The sequence below is a fragment of the Zootoca vivipara genome, chromosome 11 (genome assembly GCF_963506605.1).
Source record: "Zootoca vivipara chromosome 11, rZooViv1.1, whole genome shotgun sequence".
Lineage (NCBI taxonomy): Eukaryota > Metazoa > Chordata > Lepidosauria > Squamata > Lacertidae > Zootoca > Zootoca vivipara.
Genome location: NC_083286.1, coordinates 37,676,315 through 37,699,203, shown reverse-complemented (window position 1 = coordinate 37,699,203; position 22,889 = coordinate 37,676,315). Strand labels below are relative to the sequence as shown.

At 40.3% G+C, this 22,889-nt stretch overlaps 1 protein-coding gene across 12 annotated transcripts in view; it reads left to right on the top strand.

Annotated features, from left to right (window-relative positions):
* MAST4 (microtubule associated serine/threonine kinase family member 4) overlaps window positions 1–22,889 on the top strand; it is a 216,539-nt gene that overhangs the window by 117,107 nt on the left and 76,543 nt on the right. The window contains exon 1 of one of the 12 annotated variants that reach the window (XM_035099919.2): window positions 6,851–10,902. The exons of the other annotated variants lie outside the window; for them this stretch is intronic. The gene's annotated coding sequence lies outside the window, so the exon portion shown is untranslated. Of the gene's footprint in view, window positions 1–6,850; window positions 10,903–22,889 lie in introns of those variants that run through there. 12 annotated transcript variants of the gene reach the window in all.

Here is a 22,889-nt window from a genome sequence, read left to right as displayed (position 1 = left end):
TTGCCAGCAATTGGTATTCAGAGGCACATACTTCTGATAAGAGGCAATATCTATCATGACTAATGGCCATTAACAGCCTTTTTCTCCATGAAACTTTCTAATCCAAATTGGTGGCTATCAGTACATCTTGTGGTAGAAAATTTTGTAGCTTAACTATTAGCTTTATGAAGTAATACTTCTTTTTATCTGTCCTGAATCTCGCACTGTTCAGCTTTGGATTACCCCAGGTTCTAGTGTATATGAGGGGGTGGAAAACTTATTCACTTTCTTCATACCATGCATAATTTTCCCGTCCCATCCATTTCTTGTGTTTCCCCCCCCCCCCTAAACTAAAACAACAACAACAATCTTTATTACGGTCCATAGACCCAACATTTCGTTACCAAGCGATACACAGCTAGGACACCCCGCCCTCAAACCCCTCAGACATCTTACTCAAATTCGGAGTAGGAAACATTAGTTCTTGTGACCACCGATAAAAACTTTGCCACTGCTAGTGTTCTAAAATGTTTTGGGGCTGGATAATGTCTTATGGCTGCTTGGGGGAGGGGACCCTCTGGAACCACAAAGGCAGCTGTGAGTTGCATAGGGATAGAGAAATCCATGGATATTGCTTCATTGCCCTTTCCTCCAGCAGGGAGCCTTTCCATTTGCACAAGAGCAAGTCTGAATCCAGCCCTGTGTTTTACATAGGCCCCTTAATGTGCATAACTAATAAGCTTGGCTAAATCCAAAGCTTAAACCTATAGAAACATTCATTCTGATTGTCATGTCAGATTACAAAATATTTTGCTAGTGCACTGGCTGAGAAAAGCATCTCCTCTTTCCTGATGTACTTGAGGAGTGCCATTTGTGGCCTGACATGGGGAGGGGAGGGGCCAGTGTCTCAGGCTGCTCGTGGGAAAATGGGGGCTGAATGCGACTTCAGGGAGCCAGTTGGGTGCCCTAAGAGTGCTGAGCCATGGAGCTGAGCCATGGAGACCAGACAGAAGACTTTGCTCCACTTGGTCCGCTCCTGGCCTATAGAAGGCATGCCTTGTTTGCTTGCCTAACCAGTTGCATTGGGCTTTTTTTCAGCCTCCCACCGCCTGTTTAATTTATCTCTTCTTTGCAGGAATGGGTTTGCTGACCAATGACATTGCTATGGACTGCTGGTTTCAGGGCTGGGGAGAAATTTTTGCTCACAAGTAAATTTGCTTTGGCTTATGGTTTTAGCCTACCTCATAGTAATTGTCACAACTTTTGATGGCGGGAGAGACATTTGGCTGGATCCCTAGGTGGGAGAGACTGGGAAGGGATTGTGGAGGGTGGTGCTTTTTGTCCTGAAGCCCAGCTCAGGGGCCAAATCAGGTCTACCAGATGTAGGTCACACCGTGAGCCAATCCCCACCTGTTGGCTGACAGCATATCAGCCAGCAAGTGGACTGGTTGAGTAATGGATCCCTGCCTAATGCTTATGTTAAACCTATACTTCTGTAAAGTTGTGGCATAATTTTAATCCGCACGGCTCTGTGACATTATTTGCTGCCTGCTCATCCACCCACTGCACTGGAGCCCACAATTGATTAGTGTGCTTAGAGACCAAAAGCGCGTGCCTTTCCCAAGTAGGGCTGCTTCATTATGGCAGGTAGCAGGTTGGCTTGGAAACACAAAGTTGGAAGTGTTAAATGGCAACCGTGTATGCTATTAATCCAGTGTTTTAATGTCACATGCCACAAATAAGCAACAGATTATTTTCTTTTGTGGTCCAGTCTAACTTTAGTATTTAATTTTCTTATTGGTTCTGTATAATCCACCATTGGCTCATCCAGTGAAAAAAGTCCCCCCCCCCCGAATGGTACAGTTACCTCTTCCAGGCCCTTGAGGCACCACATTGGAGACTGCTATGGAGTCATGGATGCTTGGCCTGAGTGATACTTCTTCCATATACAGGACTGGAACACCAAATGCAGTCTTTGTGACAAGACCTCACGTGACTGTACTATGGATGAATCAGTAAACGGGGGTGCTTTTCTTTCCCTTCTATCTCTAAAGTGTGCCGTGCAAACTGTTGATATGAAATGGCCTCCTTCAGTGGATGGGATATGTTAGCACTGCCACTTCATAACTATGAATGTATTTTTAGTTTTTATTCTTCTTTAGTTTTATGCTTGTTTTAATGCATGAGCGCTTTTTTGTAAGTTGCTTTGAATTATTTTTAATTAAAAATTTCACTAATAAACAAACAAGCAATGAAAAGGTTTCTGTTTGCTTGTTAGTTTTGTCCTTGGCATGGTAGTGTGTTGATCCATTTTGCATATATTGCTAAGCCAAACTATGGTTTTATGCAAATGTGTGAGTTCCTGATGTAAAGATCTGGCACCTCTTTTTCTAGAAAAATAGCACAGCTTATGGCTCATTGTTTATCTGAGAAAGACAAAAATGTAAGCCTTGGTTGAGCTGTAACATAACAACAACAACAACAACAACAAGAAGAAGAAGTTATTATTTATACTACAACAACAACAACAAGAAGAAGAAGTTATTATTTATACCCCGCCCATCTGGCTGGGTTTCCCCAGCCACTCTGGGCAGCTTCCAACAGAATATTAAAATAATCTATTAAATATTAAAAGCTTCCCTAAACAGGGCTACCTTCAGATGTCTTCTAAAAGTCTGGTAGTTGTTTTTCTCTTTGACATCTGATGGGAGGGCATTCCACAGGGTGGGTGCCACTACCGAGAAGGCCCTCTGCCTGGTTCCCTGCTTCTCGCAACGAGGGAACCGCCAGAAGGCCCTCGGTGCTGGACCTCAGTGTCTGGGCAGAACGATGGGGGTGAAGACACTCCTTCAGGGTTTAAACGCTGAAATTCAGGAGGAGGAAATCCAAAATATGATTAAAAAAATGAAAGAAGGGAAATCGCCAGGTCCCGACGGAATCTCCGTCAAATACTATAAGATACTAGAAGAAGTGGTAACACCGAGATTAAAGGAAATAATGAATGGAATTTTGGAGAATGGTTTATTACCAAAGTCCTGGCAAGAAGCATTAATAACGTTGATTCCCAAAGGAGATTCAAACGCGAAATTAATTAAGAACTTCAGACCAATATCTTTATTAAATATTGATTACAAGATATTTACTGGAATATTAGCAAATCGATTAAAGAGTGTATTAAGTAGGATAATTGGGAAAGATCAAGCGGGTTTCCTCCCCGAGAGACAAATCAAGGATAACATCAGGGTAATTATTGACTTAATGGAATATTTAGATTTCAAACCAAGTATGGCGACAGCAATGCTGTTAATTGACGCGGAGAAAGCCTTTGACCGTGTGTCTTGGGATTTTATGATAAACACCTGTGAAAATCTAAAACTGGGACAAAGGTTCTTAAGGGGAATCAAAGCAATCTATAGAGAACAAAGAGCAAGGTTAATTATAAATAATGAACTTACCGAGGAATTCAGCATAGAGAGGGGTACAAGACAGGGCTGCCCCTTGTCCCCCCTGTTATTCATCACAACCCTGGAGACTTTACTGATAGCAATCAGAGGAAATAAAGCAATTAAAGGAATAAAATTAGGAGCCTACTGTTTTAAAACTAAAGCGTACGCTGACGATTTAATTATTATGACCGAAAATCCGGAGGAAGGAATTGTATCAGGAATGATTGAGATGGGGAAATTTGGGGAAGTATCAGGATTTAAGTTAAACAAAGACAAATCGAAAATGCTAACGAAAAATATGAGAGTGAAAGACCAAGAGAGGCTGGAAAAAATAACAGGGATTAAAATTGGAAAAAAAGTCAACTATCTAGGGATCCAGATAACTAACAAGAACACAAATTTATTGAAAGATAATTACATCGAGAAATGGAAAGAAGTAAAGAAAAAATTGGCAAAATGGAAGTGTATGAACCTATCCATTTGGGGTAGGGTATCTATGATTAAGATGGTGATTCTCCCCCAAATTTTATTCCTGTTTCAAAACATTCCTATATTAATTGGAACTAAATATTTAAAAGAGTGGCAGAAAGACCTGACGGACTTCATTTGGCAGGGAAGAAAGGCAAGGATGAAAGCAGAGATATTAACGAACCCCAAAAAGATCGGGGGATTTGCCCTACCAGACTTGAAGAAATATTTCGAGGCAGCCTGCTGGACCTGGATAAAAGATTGGCTAACGATGTAAAAATCGGATATTCTGGAACTAGAAGGTGTAAACAAGATTTTTGGGTGGCATGGTTACTTGTTCTATGAAAAAGGAAAGAGAAACAAAGAATTTCAAAGTCATATATTAAGGAGGGCCCTATGGGAGGTCTGGGAAAGAACCAAAGATAAAATTATAGATAGAACTCCCTGGTGGGCATCACCGGTGGAAGCCAATGCCACATTAAGATGCTATAAGAAAGAGGTCTGGCCTACGTATAGAGAAATTACTGAAAAGGACAACGATAGTATTAAACTTAAAGAATATGATGATCTTAAGAACAGAGGAATATCCTGGCTAGAATACTATCAATTAAAAGCCACATTTGAAAAAGATATAAAGGAAAGAGGATTTGGAGAAACAAAAACGAGATTTGAATTAGAAATCATTAATAGCAAGGGGAAAACTCTCTCGAAAATGTACAAACTTTTAAACGAGCAGGACTGGGAACAAGAAAGAAAGAACAAATACATGGAAAAATGGGAAAAAGATCTAGGTCATCAGATTGAATACAAAAAGTGGAAAGAATTCCGGGACAAACAAATTAATTTCACAGCCTGCTATGCTTTAAAAGAGAATTTTATGAAGGTTCATTATAGGTGGTACTTAACGCCCGAAAGGATAGCCAAAATAAATAAGAATAGTAATGACAAATGCTGGAGGTGTGGGCAAACTACCGGAACGTTGTACCACATGTGGTGGTCATGCCCCAAAATTAAAACATTTTGGGAAATGATACACAGGGAAGTTCAAGAATTAATTAAAGTTTCATTTAGTAAGAAAGCAGAAGCCTATTTATTAGGAATTCTTAATAATGAAATACCTTCAGATAAGATCAATATATATCTTTATGCAGCAACAGCAGCAAGGATGATCATTGCTAAAATATGGAAGGAACCTAGGATACCTACGAGAGGGGAATGGATTGACAAACTTTGCGAATATTTAGAACTAGCAAAATTAACTGATCTGATTCGTAATAAACCTAGACACAAAATTAAGGAACAGTGGGAGTGCTTAAATGATTACTTGAATAAAATAGGATTGGGCAATAGAACATGGCTATGTTTAGAATAACTGTGTATGAATTTGAAGACTTCTGTTTTGTTAACAGAAGTTAGTGTATTGTATCAAGAAGACAAGATATAGAAGTATAGAAGATTGAAACTCTGTGCAAAGCGCGGTGGAAGCCTTAGAAGATGTTATGTAATTAAGTGTTTAAGATATGACTGTTGATTCAGTCAACTGGGGCTAGCCCCTCTTTTTTCTTAGCCTGTTTTTACCTCTCTTTTTTTCTTTCTTTTTTCTTCTTTTTCTTTCTTTTTATTTGTTGACTTTATTTATGTCTATGATAATTATTAACATAAGTTTTAATATAATTATTATCATTATTATTATTATCATGTTTTTTCTTTCCCTCTCTCTTTTTCCATTGCTTCTCTCCTTTCCGACGCAATTGCTAAGCAATAGTTCTTTTGGGATTTTAACTTTAGGAAAATGTTAATAGGAGAAATAAAGATATAGATTTGTTTGTATTATGTAACTGACGGATGTGCAGGAATGTAAGTGTATTGCTTTTTTGTGTGTGACTATTTTATGTTTTTCTTTGTTATATAATAAAATTTAAAAAAAAAAAGACACTCCTTCAGGTATACTGGACTGAGGCCGTTTAGGGCTTTAAATGTGAGCACCAACACTTTGAATTGTGCTCGGAAACGTACAGGGAGCCAATGTAGGTCTTTCAAGAGGGGTGTTATGTGGTCTCGACGGCCGCTTCCAGTCACCAGCCTAGCTGCCGCATTCTGAATTAGTTGTAGTTTCCGGGTCACCTTCAAAGGTAGCCCCACATAGAGCGCATTGCAGTAGTCCCAAGTGAGAGATAACTAGAGCATGCACCACTCTGGCGAGACAGTCCGCCGGCAGGTAGGGTCTCAGCCTGTGTACCAGATGGAGCTGATAGACAGCTGCCCTGGACACAGAATTGACCTGCGCCTCCATGGACAGCTGTGAGTCCAAAATGACTCCCAGGCTGTGCACCTGGTCCACACAGTTAGGACCAGGGAGTCCCTCACACCTGCCCGCCTCCTGTCCCCCACAAACAGTACTTTTGTCTTGTCATGATTCAACCTCAATCTCTTACCCGCCATCCATCCTCCAACCGCCTCCAGACACTCACACAGGACCTTTACCGCCTTCACTGGTTCTGATTTGAAAGAGAGGTAGAGCTGGGTATCATCCGCATACTGATGAACACCCAGCCCAAACTCCCTGATGATCTCTCCCAGTGGCTGCATGTAAATGTTAAAAAGCATGGGGGAGAGGACGGAGCCCTAAATTGCGAACCACCTGAAAAAGTCTCCTGCTGCTGTTTTCTGCAGATGCAATAGAGGCGGTGAAGAAAGTCTTCTTCGCCATCGCTACCGCTACTTGGTAGGCCCGACATTGCCTTCCTGTGTCTGGTCAGCTTCAGAATGAGTTATCTGCCACCGGCGCTCTAGCTGTCTCCATAGCTCAGCCCCAGGTAGCATGGCAATTGCATGAACTGAGACGGAAGGCAGTCGCATCTGCTCAGTTATAAGCCATGGTTTGACTTAATGTCCCCATTCACACTTAACATTTCTCAAGTGGTGAATTTGGTGGTGGTGGGGTTTTGAGGGGGGGGGGAATTGCACAGATTTGTATAACTTTTAAGAACTTTAAATAATTTACTTTTTGTTTATTTTGTGACATCACCATATAATTGTGTTGGGTTGTTGTGTTTGGCAGTTGGTCTGAAAAGCAGAACATCATTTTTTCTGTGATTATATGAGAGCTGAGATTATTAACAACATTGGTACATCACTGAGGACAAATTTGGTTGTTCAGTATATATGAAGTAACCCATGTTTATTTGCCAAAGAGTTCCTTTTGGGATTGTAGGTTTTATATGAGATTTTAGAGTGATTGTTAAAGACTCTTGGTTTCTATCTTTATTGTTAATTTCTTTCCTCATGAATCTTCAAGGTGTTGGCTTTATTTGTAGCTTTTTTGTTTTTGTATATTACATATCCTAACTTGCTGGCTTTAAAAGAAAAATACAATAGATGCCAGGCTATTCCATGTACAATCAGACCAATGGTTAATCTAGTCTTGACTTGCCTGTGTTCATCAAGTGGATTTAATCTCACATCTAGAATAATTCTTAGGTGTGGCCTCTGCTTTCATACAACAGTTTGCACTTTAAGTCAGTCTATTATTTGTATTAGCAGAACATTTGTTTTAAACAAATTTGGATATATGGAAATGGAAATCAAGATTTGATAAGGAATAAGTTTATTTCAGTACACCAGTTCCTAATATTATTCATTTTCTCAGAAACCACAAGCTTCACATTTTCAGATTAAGTAATTACAAGCTGCTCCAGATGCTGGTATTCATCGATACTACTTTTCAGAACCATTGAGTGTAATTAACATTCACATCCTTTATGATTACTTAGACCTGCTGTGGTAGAACACTTTGTTTCAAACCTGAATAAAACGGAAGGGCAAAACAGCTTGTGGTGAAATCTTAATCATCAGGGGAAAACAGACTTGTGATTCTGTTGAAAATGATCCAGCAGAGAAGCAGCAGATATAGAATAGTAGCAGTTTGAAGATAGGCACTAGTCCAAATAGATAGAAACAAGTTTCAGAAGTTTGGGGCACTAAGATTACTTCCATATTGATTTGCCCATTGGAAAAGGTTCAAAAAAGCAAACTGTACTGCAGTTTATCCGTACTAGCTGTTATAGTCTGAAAGTGTTGTTTCATCAGGTCTGGTGTCAGTAAAAATGCCATAGTCATACCTCGGTTTAAGTATGCCTCGGTTTGAGTATTTTCAGTTTAAGTACTCCGCGGACCTGTCTGTAACGGATTAATCACACTTTCCATTACTTTCAATGGGAAAGTTCGCTTCAGGTTAAGTACACTTCAGGTTAAGTACGGACTTCCGGAACCAATTACACTCATACCTTGGGTTAAGTACGCTTCAGGTTGAGTACTCCGCGGACCCGTCTGGAACAGATTAATCCACTTTCCATTACTTTCAAGGGAAAGTTCGCTTCAGGTTAAGTACGCTTCAGGTTAAGTACAGACTTCTGGAACCAATTGTGTTTGTAAACCCGAGGTACCACTATAGTTCATTTTCTTCCTTAATTGTCCCTACATAATTTTTTTCAATGCATATTCTTCCTATAATTTTATAATTCATGTTCATTTCAACACAGTTCTGAATTAATTACAGTGGTACCTTGGGTTTCAGATGCTTCATGTTACAGACTCTGCTAACCCAGAAATAGTACCTCTGGTTTGCTTCAGGGTGAGAACGCGGTGGCAGAGGCAGCGGGAGGCCCCATTAGGAAAAGTGGTACCTCAGGTTAAGAACAGTTTCAGGTTAAGAATGGACCTCCAGAAGGAATTAAGTTCTTAACCCGAGGTACCACTGTATTCTAGGTTGTATCTAATTGTGTTTGCACACAAGTGGGAACAGATGTCTGTTATTGCAAAAGGACTTGGCCTTCCTCACTTCTCCACTGCAGCATCCCCTCCCCCCAAAAAAGCAGCCTAGAAGGCTGGGAAGGGGATTGTAGGGGGAGGAGAGGATATTAAATTCTGTTGCATGAATGGAAGGCAATGTTGGATTTAACCCTCTGTAATTAAAAGAAATGACTCCCTTTTTCATTAGTTCATGTGTCTAAATCAGGGGTCCCCAAACTAAGGCCCGGGGGCCAGATGCGGCCCAATCGCCTTCTAAATCTGGCCCGCGGATGGTCCGGGAATCAGCATGTTTTTACATGAGTAGAATGTGTCCTTTTATTTAAAATGCATCTCTGGGTTATTTGGCGGCATAGGAATTCATTCATATATATTTTTCAAAATATAGTCCGGCCCCCCACAACGTCTGAGGGACAGTGGACCGGCCCCCTGCTGAAAAAGTTTGCTGACCCCTGGTCTAAATGCTCAGATATTTGAAATGTTGCAATGTACATTGATTACTGTACTACACAATCACTTTACTGGTTAATTTTACCTAAGAGTACAGTATTATGTACAAGTACCTTAAAGAAAGCTCCATTGAGACCCCTCAGTGGCCATTCGTAGGCTTACACCTAAGTAAACACACATAGACTTGAACTAAATGTGAAATGAAAGGGTATGTGAGAACCAAGGTTGGTTGGCATCCGTCTGTCTCAGGAGACAGTGAAAGAGTACACCTTTGGGGGTGAAGTCAAACTTTTGGAAAGTTACAGGGCCTGCACTAGCTGTAAACACCAATACAGGAGAGACATGTTTTGTTGCAGTTGGGGCAAATGAAGGTGTCTGGTTGTGATGATGCAGGTGTACCATGGCGTTTCTCCTTTCTGCGTTCTTTCCAGCGGTCATTCCTCCTTTGGCCACTGCTCTGGATACAGAACTTGATTGTTTCCAGGCACTGCAGTTGTCTACAAGGGATTCCTACATGGCGGGGTTAATGTTGTCAGCCTTCATGTCACATTTGCAAACATCTTTGTAACACAGAGTTGGTCTGCTAATGGCCCAGTGCCTGAAGCCAGCTTCCAGTAGAGCACATCCTTGGGGATCACATAACACAACTTAGTTCTTATTAGTACTGGTGGAATGGCTACCTGATCACCAAGAGTCAATCATACATTTTTAGCAACTTAGCTAAATGGATTTTAAACGCTAAGAAGTCTGAATTAAAAAACAAAAAGTATTTATGCAAAGTAGTACTAGGCTGTAATACTAAAGCAGCTACTTGTTTGAATGAGCATGAGCTTCCATGAGCATGACAAAAAGTATGTTGAGTATAAAACACAGATCAATTTCTTATTACTTCCCATTCTTAAAATAGTGGTGGCCACCATATTTGGCAAACATGTCACAAGCTGAGGTTGAAATTATGACTCTGCAGTTCTTAGTGTGCAATAAACTATGTATATAGCTCATACCTGGGGGTGGCTTGTCTTCTACTGTTACTGAGCTAGAAATAGAAGCAAAGCAGTACTGAAGAAGCAAACAAGGGCATAGACCTGATTCTAATCCATAGCCAGACTGGGATCTGGGTGTGGACCAGGGTGAAGCCTGTGCTGGCCTTTATGTGCACCTGGGCTATAAAACCTGGGACTGCAGCAGTCCTGAAGCTTCTGCAACTACCACCAACTGACCTACCTACTCTCAGTGAAACATGGTTTGTTTGTTTTTTGGAGGGGGTATCAAACAGCTGTTGGTTGATAGGGCTGGGAAGCAACTTTATCTATGGTTGAAATTGATCCACTGTGTGGTGGAAAACCGCCTGCTGGCATCTCCTCAGGTTGGCCAAGGAGGCAGGCTGGATGAGAGATTGGGCCAGCTGGTGGACTGCCTGGAAGAATGGATCCTTGCCCCATGCCATGCCCAAACCTCACAGTGTTGGTAACCAATAAAGCTGTGGCCTCATTTTTCACCCATATGCTGCCTTTGTTTGGTTCTCACTCACACTTTCCTGCCTCCCCATGCTTGGTGTGCAATAGGTCTTAACTCTTCTCTCCAAACAATGAAGACTATATTTAAATGTTTTTCTAGTAAAGTCAGTTTGGTGACTCATAACCTTATGAGCTGGAGTCATGCTTCTTCTTCCTTTTACTTTGTTTCCTAATGCTTATACCTCCCAATATCTGTTTTGCAATGAAGAAGCCTGCATTTAAACTGCGTAACAGTGAGTAAAGGGTGTTTCATCTAGTATAAGCTTGTCTCCTAGAGAAATGTTTTCTACCGAGTATTTTTGGCACATTAGAAACTTTGTATCATTTAAAGGAATCTACCTACTTCAGAAACAGTCATTTCGTTTGGAGTAAAGTCCAACATTATAGATAATCATTATTTTTAATGTTGACTAGGAGTACCAAATGCTGTCCAATGGAAAACAAATGAGCACCACAGAGTTCTATTTCTTTCTCATCTATCTAAATATGGTGTTTCAACTTTTTAAAGAAACCTTTGTGACCATGTCTTTAATTTTGCAGCTTTTTATTTTTCAACTTAAATAAAATTACATTAACATAATTTCTCATCCACAATTTTTTTTGCCATAAGCACATGCTGCTTGAAAGAGAAGGAAAAGTAGTTAAGCAAGTTTTGTGGCTGTCTGGTTTTCACTTAGAAGGCTTATGCCAAAGCACATAACTGATGCTGTGCCACCTAAAGATTATTAATGAATAGGTCATGCTGAGAGCACAAGAAGGGGCATGTAGAAAGCAGGGGAGTTTTCACAAAAGTTTCTCCTCACTTCAGGCATGATTACTCACTGTTTTCCCCCTGCTACTTCCTTATGTTAAAATGAGCATAACATGATGTAATTGTCTTGTCATAAAATCTGTGAGGTGGTTTCAGAGCTGAACTGAATTTTTCCATTTATACCATCTTCTATTTCCTATTTGTACATTCAGCAGAGGGCTTAAGAGTACTAGTCATCTGTACTAAATCAGGTAGCTTCAGCTAACTCGAGAACTGGGAGAGGCCTGTGTGGTAGAAGGTTTTTTTGTTCTTTTCTCTCCAGAGATTTCTGTTGCTGTGGTTGATGGCAAGCAGATATTCAAACTGTGAAACTTCTTATATTAAGTGACCAATGCCCTTACCATTAAATCCGTGTTAATCAACTATTAAAGACCTAGGACCACACCATTATGAATTTGAAGTCGTCTTTAAAGGAAAGTAGTTTAAGGTCTGCTAGGAAAAAGTTGCAACATTACATACTGGCTTGAATTTAAAAACCAAGATATTATATGAACATTCATGTGGTTGTTTGTTTTTGTTTTTGTTTAAAAAAGTTGGTATAATATGAAAATCAGAGTCCTTTTAGTAACAGAAAAAGGTTCATTTAGAACCAACTTAACTGCCATTTTCTACCTTTGGGCAATATACAACAAAATAGTTGTATGTGTGCAAGGCTTACTGCTAGAGCAATGGGTCTTCCCCCTCAACCTTCTCCTCTGTGCCATCCCCATGCTCCAGAGAGTTTTCAACATATCCTGTTTTCACTGTTACTATAATGAAATGAAAAGAAAACACACAACCCTTTGATCTCTTACTAATATCGCTCCTTTTCCAAGAAATAAGTGACAGAATATCATTCTGCAAGAAAACCCAGGCAGTTTTCACACAATTTTGTGTGATTGGATGTTTTGGCTAGGTTATGCATTGTCATGGCAAGCTGTGTGGCAGTTCATATACTTCTAAAGTCATGACGGGGGGGAGTACCGAGAGTGGTGAGTGACATGCAATGCTGAAATAAAAAAAAGTTCCATTAACCGTGTTATCACACGATACAAAAGACATCGGTTGATGCCATGAGCTGGGTTGTTGTCCTTGTGTTGTGCTTTGAACTACTCCTTTAGCATTGTTCACAGTCATATTTTCCCTCATGGATGTTCTTAAATTAGAGTAAACACTATGTCTAACAGTTGCTAAACAGTGTGTTGGATATAATTAATACAGTAGAGTGTTTAGGTGGAAAATTCTTGATTGTAAAAGTGCTGACCAAAATATATATTAAAATATTTGAATGACTATGTCATTCTGTATGGCAGAAGTTGTAAAAGATACATCATGAAAGCTACTGTTTACCAAATTTCTCTAGGTTAACAGTCTCTGAACTCAGTTATCCTGTGGCTTGTTTACACAAAGTATGACTCAAAGCTTGAAGTGAGTAGAGTGTCTGGAAAGAATCCCTAGCAAGTACAAGGAACCGTAACTCATCTCTTTTCTTCATGATAAGTGATCATGAAAAGTAAACAAAAGGATTGCTATATTTGATAGTTCACAAGACAGTAGAAAAACACAATGGCCCGTGAATGTTTAAAAAACGGCCAGGAGAAGAATGGTTATTGTGGAATCACAGTCTGTGCCAAGGAGCCATCTAAATATGTATAAGGAGCTCCTTGAACTTATAAGGTGTTGTGCTACTTTTTCAATTAGGGACAGTAATTATTTGCATGCAGGAATTTTCTCAGTATATACCAGGGGTGGCCAACTCCCAAGAGACTGTGATCTACTCACAGAGTTAAAAACTGGGAGTGATCTACCCCCTTTTGGGGGGTTCAGGTCAAAGCTGTTGAGTTTTTTTAAGGGAAGCCCTGGTTTTTTGGGTTTAGGTCAAACTTGTTGAGCTTCTTTTAGGAGGGAGGGAGGCCCATTTTTGTTGAGGGCTTCAGGTCATAATTCAGCTTTTTTTAGGGAGGAGGAAAATTTTGGGTGAGCTTTTTTTAGGGGTGCCAGTGATCTACCACAGACATCCAGTGATCTACTGGTAGATCACAATCTACCTGTTGGACATGCCTGGTATATACGTAAGATAGATTGGTGTATATGGCACAGGACAAGTGCACTATGGGACATTTGGTTTTGCATTTGCATTTAACTTTTTTAATGTAAGGAAGTTTTTACAGTCCTATTCCCTCCATCCTCTCTACCCAATCAGATACCAGTCAGATTGTTTCATATCTTAATAACTTAAGCTGTCATTTTTAAAAGGAACAAAACAAAACAGATACAGTATATGGCTGTTATGAAAGTGTGTGGGTGGAAGCCTGAAAATGCATCAGCTGTGGTGAATTCTGATAGCAAAAACGTTATAGGGATCCTTAATTGCACCATTCTATTTCCATTGTTAGATTCTTGAAACCGTGTTGGGGATGGGAAGGTTTTTGCAATCTAATTGAACCAAAATTAAATGTTGGGATTTCACATAGCACCAGATCAGATATAATTTTTCTCATGAGAATGTTATGGTTGAACTCAGATCCTGCCACCCTGTGAACCCTAACTCAATCTCATTGTTACCTGATATATTTCAGTTTGATAAATTTTCAGTAAAAGGAAACAATTCACAAACTGGCGTTTGAATGAAGATTCAATTTATTTTGGACATACTGTTAAGAGATGGCTTTATTTGTGCCTTGTGTGTTTCAACCAACATTAATATGTCACACCTTATTGTGACATCCTTGTTGTACCCCTGCTTTACACGTCAATGGCATTTCTTGCTTGTCTATATTAAGTAATCTTAGTTGCAGTTACGTATGTTTCTTTCCTGAGCAGCACATTTCTCACTGTTCTTAGCAGCTCTAATTAAAGTTTGATTTTTCATCCTACATAATACTATTTTATATGTTTGATTTAAGAGGGGAAATGAAATAAATGTTGTAATTGGGGAAGACGTCAACGCCTTTTCATATATAAGTTATTGCAAATGTTTATGAACAAAGAGAATACATAAGACAGACCCTATGCATAAAACATAATATTTTTATTGGGTCACAGGGAAGCTGAATCCATGTTTTCCTTGGTGACGGGCAAGTTTCCAGGAACTGGCTTTTGTTGATTGGATTTCACTGGTTTGTTTATTTAGGACTCATAAGTGTTTGCCTACATTACACCATAAAAATAATGGCAAATTATAAAGCCAAAGTGTGCCATTAATATGGTATAGAAATAATTGAGAGATCCAAAGAAAAAGACTCTTACCAGTATCAGGATACAGGTAGGTAGCCGTGTTGGTCTGGGTCGAAGTAAAATAAAAAAATTCCTTCAGTAGCACCTTAAAGACCAACTAAGTTTTTATTTTGGTATGAGCTTTCGTGTGCATGCACACTTCTTCAGATAAGTATCAGGATGTAAAGGTAAATAAACTTTCAAAACTGTTTTTGTTTAGGAGAATGATAGGGTGACATATACGGTAAATATATTGCCTTGGAATATAAATGTAAGGGCAGGTCCTCAAGATAAACAGTATGGGTAAGTTTTTGTGGAATGAAGGAATCCCAACCTGTAGCACTGGGAAAGGCCTTTTGGACATCATGCTGTGGATGTTGTCGGGCAATCAGGGCAATCAGTTATCTCCGGTGCTATTTAATAGCTGTATGCATAGCTTTCAAGTTTTCCCTTTTCTTAAGAGGAAGCCTATTCAGCATAAGGGAATTTCCCTTAAAGGGAGAACTTGACAGCTATGGCTATATGAGGCCACTGGGATAGATCATTAGGTGATTTCTGGCTTGATGTCTTTGGCATGCTGATAACACACAGCTCTCTTTTTCTCTTTTTCTGTAACATCTGAGTCGGAAACTATTTGGATGGTTGGTTCTCACATCTGGGAGCTACTCAGTTACATGTTCTGGATTGGGTTGCTCTTACTCTTAACAGAATAGGCTTGCAGCTTGTGAGTGCTCCTAGATTCAGCTTTGTTGCTGGAGGACCAAGTGTCTGCATCTTCTGCCAGCTTTAGCTGGTATGACAACTATGGACCTCCCAGGAAAAGGATAACTTGGCCACAGTGGTGCATGTCTTGGTAATAAACATCAGATTGCTTGCAACACACTCTGTGTTGGGGATGTTTCTTTCCAGAAACTACAGCTAGTGCTAAATGCAGCAGTTGGTTTGTTTGCATGATGACCTTTTGTCAGAGTCTATCACTATTGCTGAAAGAGTTGGCCTTTTCTGCCTATACACTATTGAGCTAAGTTACTGCTTACTTATAGTTTATAAACCATGAACAACTTAGGACCATGTTATCTTTAAGATCTCTTGCTCCCTATGTCACCACCCGATGTTTATGTTCAGGGATGAGGTTGGTCTATATATATTCCATAAATAAATACATTTATTAATAATAAATAATAAATCTTCCATGTTTTTTCCTATTTTCCTATTTGTCTTTTTCATATTTGTTCATTATAAAGTAGAGATATAAAAGAATATACACCCAAGCTAAATTGTTTGACACCATCAAGATGCTCAGACAATAAAATTCTTAAATCTCACTCTGTAGCCCAACTTGGAAATCATAGTAGATCATATAATCTTATAGCAACATATTCTTGTTCTGCTATAAGTGTCTAATCTGGTTTATATCAAGACATAGAACAACCTGATAAGGTTCTTTAATATCAAGATGAGAGTATTCTTTCTTAATAGGTAAGTTTGTGGATACTCCAGCTGCTAACAGCCAGCTGTTCCCACCATAAAAATGATAAATTCGACCATAATTGATAATATTACTGTATGCTGTTGTTGTTTTCTGAAGCATCCAAAGAATTTTACCAATGAACAGCCTAGAAATATACTAAATAAATTGAATGGGCTGAAAAACAGTGAACTGTTAAAACCCTCTTTGTGACAATAAATGTTCCTAGGCTATTAATTATTAACCATTTAGCTTCCTTTTGTTAAAATGGCCTTAATAAATATTTCAGAATAAATAACTTTAGCTTTGGACTGTTTTGGCCACCTCTAAGAGCAGAAGCTGGATGTCACTTAATGGATCCATAGAAAGTATAATAATATGATATCGACTCAAGGATGTGTATGGTGGAAATACTGTTTTAAATTGTCTACTCATAAAGGCATCAATGTACAAAATTGGCTGGTTGCCAAATTCTGTCAAGTGTACCCTGTCACATAGTAAATTGGCTTATATAGCAGCTAATCGTATAACACTACAGTATATATTTTACTAGTCACATATTCAGCTGAAGTCTGTATCAAGCAGTTCTCCAGATTATGTAACAGGATATTTAAAAATCCAAGGAAATGTATCATTCTCAGTGAAATGTCATGTTGACATAATACAAAATGACAACACAAAAAATTGTATAGGAGCAGCATAAGCCATAGTCTTCTAGAGATCCTTCTAATAATGTTACAAACAAAAATAGGTTAAATTTATGATGGGATATGAGGAAAGCTTTTTTAAAAAAGTTTGTTTCCTTGTTTATGCAGATAACCCATTCCATAGACCTCTTCTTTGCAATCAAATCCCTCCTTTCCTGTCCAAAAGTGGAAACGGTTAATGTGCAAAGCAGGTACTTGGTGGCAGATTTAAGTGCTCATAAGGTGTTTCAGGATTATTTCCACATCATTAAAATTTGACTGCACTAATTTTTCATATGTTCCTCACTTGGGCCTTATCTAGCTTGAAAGGTAACATTTGAATCAAAGGGCAGTTCCCTAACTGTTTAGATTTGCATATGTGCTGTGATGCTACGTCTTTTGCTGTGAAATAATTAAGGTTAATTCTGTCAATGTGACAAGATGTGTGACTTTGGGGAGGTAGAACTCTCAGTGTTCGTCAGTATAAAAATTAATCAATATTATGCTAGTAATTTATATTTAATGGACCAGTGCAGCATTTTGATGAAATTGTAAATGTAAACTTTCAATAAGATGCATTAATAGAGGGTACAATGAAAAGTAGTTTGTGGGATTTTAAAAGCATGTTACATAAGTTTAGTTGTTTGCTGACAAATTGTGTTTTGTTCCATTTTAAGAATATATAGTGGAATGCAAATTTTTGTACTGCATGTCATTTCCCCCTCTGCTAATAGAGCAATCTCAGCAATGCCTTTGGAGCTCTCTCTTCAGTTCTCCCTCTAATCGGTTTGTCTTTTTGCTGCATTTTTTGTTTTCTTTTTAAAAACCCATTTTCAAAAGTCAAAACATGCCAACCTACTTTGCTGAAGACTTAAAGATAAGCAAACAAGTGAGAAGTGGGGGTGCACAGTCAAGCTCTGCTCTCTCCAGCACATCACCTGTACAGTATACACTCCTTAGAGCCCTTCATGAGTTTCAATATGAAGCACTGAGTGGGGAGTGCCCTCTTCTTGTGTGGTGGTTCCCTGCGCAATTTAGAACCCTGCACAGGCAGGGTTTTAAATCAGGCATGGAGTCTCCGTGGAATCAGATAGAGGTTGCTCCCCACTTCAAACCAAGGGGTTGCAGCGCTCATCTCACTTTACTGGCTGAGGGAGCCGACGTACAGAGGTCATGTGGCCAGCATGACTAAGCCGCTTCTGGCGAACCAGAGCAGCACATGGAAACGCCGTTTACCTTTCTGCCGGAGCGGTACCTATTTATTTACTTGCACTTTGACATGCTTTCGGAACTGCTAGGTTGGCAGGAGCTGGGACCGAGCAATGGGAGCTCACCCTGTCGCGGGAATTCGAACCACTGACCTTCTGATCGGCAAGCCCTGGGCTCAGTGGTTTAACCCACAGTGCCACCCGCGTCCCCATAGAGGGTTCTAAACTATGAAGAAACGTCCAAATAGGCTTATGTGATGTACCAGTGAGAAATATGAAAAGAGCTTGTATAAAAAAAATGCTATTGTTGCCTGAAAGCTGACACAGCATTGCAACTTAGATACTGTTATGAATCACAACATCTTTGGAAACTACAGCAAAATGTAAACCTATAATTGTGGATGCTGTAGATGATGTGCTCCATGTCATGTGTTGACAATTGCAGAGGAGAAGGGGAGCTCCATATGCAAGTCTTGATACCTATTTAGGTATTAGATTTCTCTGTATTTGCAAATAAAGGATTAACATATAATAAATATTGAAAGCCTAGAGATGAAAACTGCTAAGGAACTGACTGCTGTAATTAAAATCATGCTTCTTTGGGATAACTTGTCTTAGTCTTGCAATTCGGCTGGAATTATTGTTTTGGTTTGCTTGGATGTTTCCAGCATGAAATCAAGACAAAAGATACAGAAAGAAGAATAAATATTAGAACTTGCTAGGGAAATATGTCCAATTGATGCCAGGAACAAGCAATTGGGGTATCTTTCCCACCTCCCAAAGTAAACTACGTAAACACTGATTCACCACTTCCAACAGGTGGTTGTTTTCCAAGGCAGCCACCACTCTCTCTTTGTCAGCCAGTAGCTTGTTTACTGCATGCTCTGAGGCATGTGTTCCAGGGGTTATGTGGACATCCACCTTAAAACTTTCAGGTAGGGATCTGATCAGCTTCACTTTGACTGAAGGCCAATAAGCGTTGCTGTGCTGCAGTGAGGAATGGTGGGAGTGAATTCCACTGAAACAGTGCTCTCAGCATAATTTAACTCAGGGGTCAGCAACCTTTTTCAGCCATGGGCCGGTCCACTGTCCCTCAGTCCATGTGGCGGGCCAGACTTTTTTTTGGGGGGGGGGACAAATTCCTATGCCCCACAAATAACCCAGAGATACATTTTAAATAAAAGCACACATTCTACTTGTGTAAAAATACCAGGCAGGCCCCACAAATAATCCAGAGATGCATTTTAAATAAAAGGACACATTCTATGTAAAAACACACTGATTTCCAGACCATCCGTGGGCCGGATTGAGAAGGCGATTGGTCCGCATTCGGCCCACGGACCTTAGATTGCCTACTCCTGATTTAACTTGACTCAAACTTGTTCTACAACTTGGGTCGTTGATGCAAAGAATGAGATTTAGAAAGTGAAGGAAAAACACTCTACCAGCAAAGCACAGCTAGGCACAAAGTAACAGGCCCTTGTGCAACTGCTGCCTCTTCCTTCCTTGCACAGTTTGAAGGGTCCTTGGGAGGCCATCCAGTCCCACCTGCCTGTTCAGTGCAAGATTTTGCAGCTTCAGCCTCCCTGCCAGGAAGACCACTCAGCTACTGAGGGTCCACTGTGAGAGTATCAGTCTGAGGGTTACTAAAGGAAAAAGTCCCCGCGGAGCCCCCAAAGTCACCAAAAAGGGTGGGATGGCCACTGTGAAAACAGTATGCACTCTTGTGAATAAATATATAAAGTAATAATAAGTTTGATCATCGAAACTTTCCAGTGTACAGAATAATATAGCCATTGCCTGCCTTCTTAGCTCCTGAAGTTTTTACATTTCAATAAATGTTTATTTTTCAGCCAACTAGATCAGTGTTTCTCAACCTTTTTTGGGCCAAGGCACACTTGTTCCATGAAAAAATCACGAGGCACACCACCATTAAAAAAGTTAAAAAAATTAACTCTGTGCCTATATTGACACTCTCTCTCTCTCTCTCTCTCTCTCTCTCTCTCTCTCTCTCTCTCTCTCTATATATATATATATATATATAAAGAGAGCCCAGTTTAGTTTGTGGGGTAAGTCCTAAATCTCAGTGAATTATGACTGTAAGAAACACTTGCCAATTGCTGTGTTGGTTGCAATCTCCTGTAATAAGGCTTCACAAGCCGCTGATTTCTCTGCCAGCACGTGCTCCTCGCCGAAGAGGCCGCTCACTCCCTCGTAGACGCTGCTGGCTGCCCTCCGGAGGCTGTTCTGCTTGTCGGCCCGCGGCCTCGCGCCGATCCAGCCCCGGGCGCCGCCAGCAAGGGCAGCGAGAGCGGGACAAACAGCAGCACCCGCCGGCCGCCTCTCACGTCCGAGGCCGTGGTGGTGGCTGTTGAGAGCTGCGCTCGCCCCACGTCGTGACCCGGCCGGCTTCCTTTCCGGCGGGTCAGTGTTGTGTATTGGCGGCCGCCAGGCACGTGACAATGCAAATCGCCCTTCTCGTCGCCGCACGTCGCGGCACACCAGCCAGCGTCTCGCGGCACACTAGTGTGCCGCGGAACAGCGGTTGAGAAACGCTGAACTAGATGTTAACTAAATGATAACCAGAGACCTGAAAACCCTGCCATGCTATAAATTCTCTTGGGGATAATGCTTGTGTCATACAGTGTTGCTGCTCAGTTGAGATCTAAATGCGAAGCACATAGCTGGTGAATACAGAATTTAATATATACAACATTTCTATATTACTGCACTGCTAGCAGTATTTTGCACCATTCTTTACTTTATTTCTGATATTTTCATGTGTGCTTTATAAATAATTTAAGATTTGATTAAGACTGGGAATCTTGGGCTATTGCTTTTACAGTATTTTAATTGCAACTAATCAAAGTGGCACAGAGAACCCAGCCATCTTGAAAATATGGCCGGCACCACCAGGGTCAAACTACATTTCATGAGCACATGACACTTCTAAAATAATCCTGTTCAAAATATTACCCTTGTGTGTGAGACAAGTGAGTAAGCTTTCTAAAAGCCAAGCATGTAGCCCATAAGTATAGTTTGGCAGGCAAGCAGAGAACAGATGAGAAGTAACTGGGAAATAAACAGACTGAAGGGACTTGGGGAGCCTCATAGAGGAATAGTCCAGTAAGAACTTTCAAGGGTGATGAAAGGACATCTATCTCCCCCCTCCCCCCAAAAAAAGATCCCAGAAAAAGAAGAAATGCCCTCTGGCAGGGCCGTGCTGGGGTGGGGAGCAGCTGGGTATACTTTTCCTAGGCATTGGAAGGCTAATATGGCAGGGTGTGTGTGGGCCAGGGGCCTGCCAGACTTAACACTGTCATGCCGAGAATGTCCCGGGCCTTCCAGCCAACTGGGGACTTATGGGCGAAATGGCTGTGCCTGTCCACATACATTGCAAGGCTTCAATAGTAAAATCTGGACCTGTGTTACTGCGTACTAGCGTGTAGCGTCAGATCAGATTAGGCGCTGTGTCTCGTGGACAAGACTCTTCCCCCAGGCCTAAGACAAGCCCTGCATGGGCCTGTCCTCTGGGCTCTGCCCTGTTAGCTTCATGGGCTGAATCAGTTTAACATGCACATTTCAGCTGTCAACCTGTGTTCCCAAGTAGCAGCATGGTCAGTTATTTCTTTTGAAACAAACTTCCACTTGATATGTCACAAAAATACGCATTAATGCTTTTCTCCTCAACATGTGAAATGCACCCTGCAGATACAAAGATACATGTTTCTTCTCACATTTTTGGATATAGCCCTGGAACTGAAAACAAAGCTCTGGCATAAATTTAAGCTGTTTAAAAAAAATGCTCACTTTTTGCCCTTAAAGACCGAGGCGAGGCAAAATATTTGTGTACTGTGAAATTAAGTTTGCTGAAAGTAGCAATGTAGTTATGAAACCAACCATGCTTTGTAAATCCTTGCGTAACAAGAATATGGTACTAAACATTCATGCCCCATTGGAGTTAAATTTTAACATTTATGTGTTTTTTCATCTTGTGTATATTTGCATTACATGGATAATAAACTAAAAATACGATGCAGACTAAGGCAGGGCTCAGGAACAATTTACTGTGCTGATAGTCTGACTTCCTATATAATGTTACTACATTGTGCATGTGTAAGGATATAGAGGGGGACAAATGGCAACTATTTTATGGGCAAGTATTTATTATACAGTACAGTTAAACTAGACAATTTTGTAAAATCTAACTTTCCTTGCTTTACCTTATGTATCACATTGTAACTTCAAAATCCATGACTCCAAAGATAAAAAAAGTAAGCTAAACTATATTATATATTGAAACATTATTGTCCTAGTATTGGGCTGTTCCTTTGGCAAAACTGAGCGGTAATATACAAAATGGAAATTACAATTTGTATATTGTTGTATGCCACCCTAATCTCTGAATGGTGCGGGACTCCAAGGGTTCCAGGCGCTTACCTGGAGTTTGTGTTTCTTTTTGGAAATGAGACTGTGGTGTCTTTATGATCTATGGTTTATTTACACATACATACAATCTGAGCCTATCATGGAGGGTTTCAGAGCATGAACACCCGAAAGGGTCTTGTTTGCCCCATAGCAGCAGCATTGGATTCAAATGGAAATCAATCATTGCTCTGTCTCTCTTGTTCCCCAGCTTTGCTGCTATGGTAGATCACATCTCTGCAAACTCAATTCTAAAACTCTGGCTTTGTCCTTCTAGCTAACTGTGCACTGGGGGATGGGCCCTACCCATTTGCCATCTCACACAGAGCTCCTTTCCTTTGTTTCCCTTAATGGCCCATCTCCTAGGCAATTACCATGCCTCATCAGTAAGCTAGCCTTTCTTATAATTTAAGACATGCTGGATCCA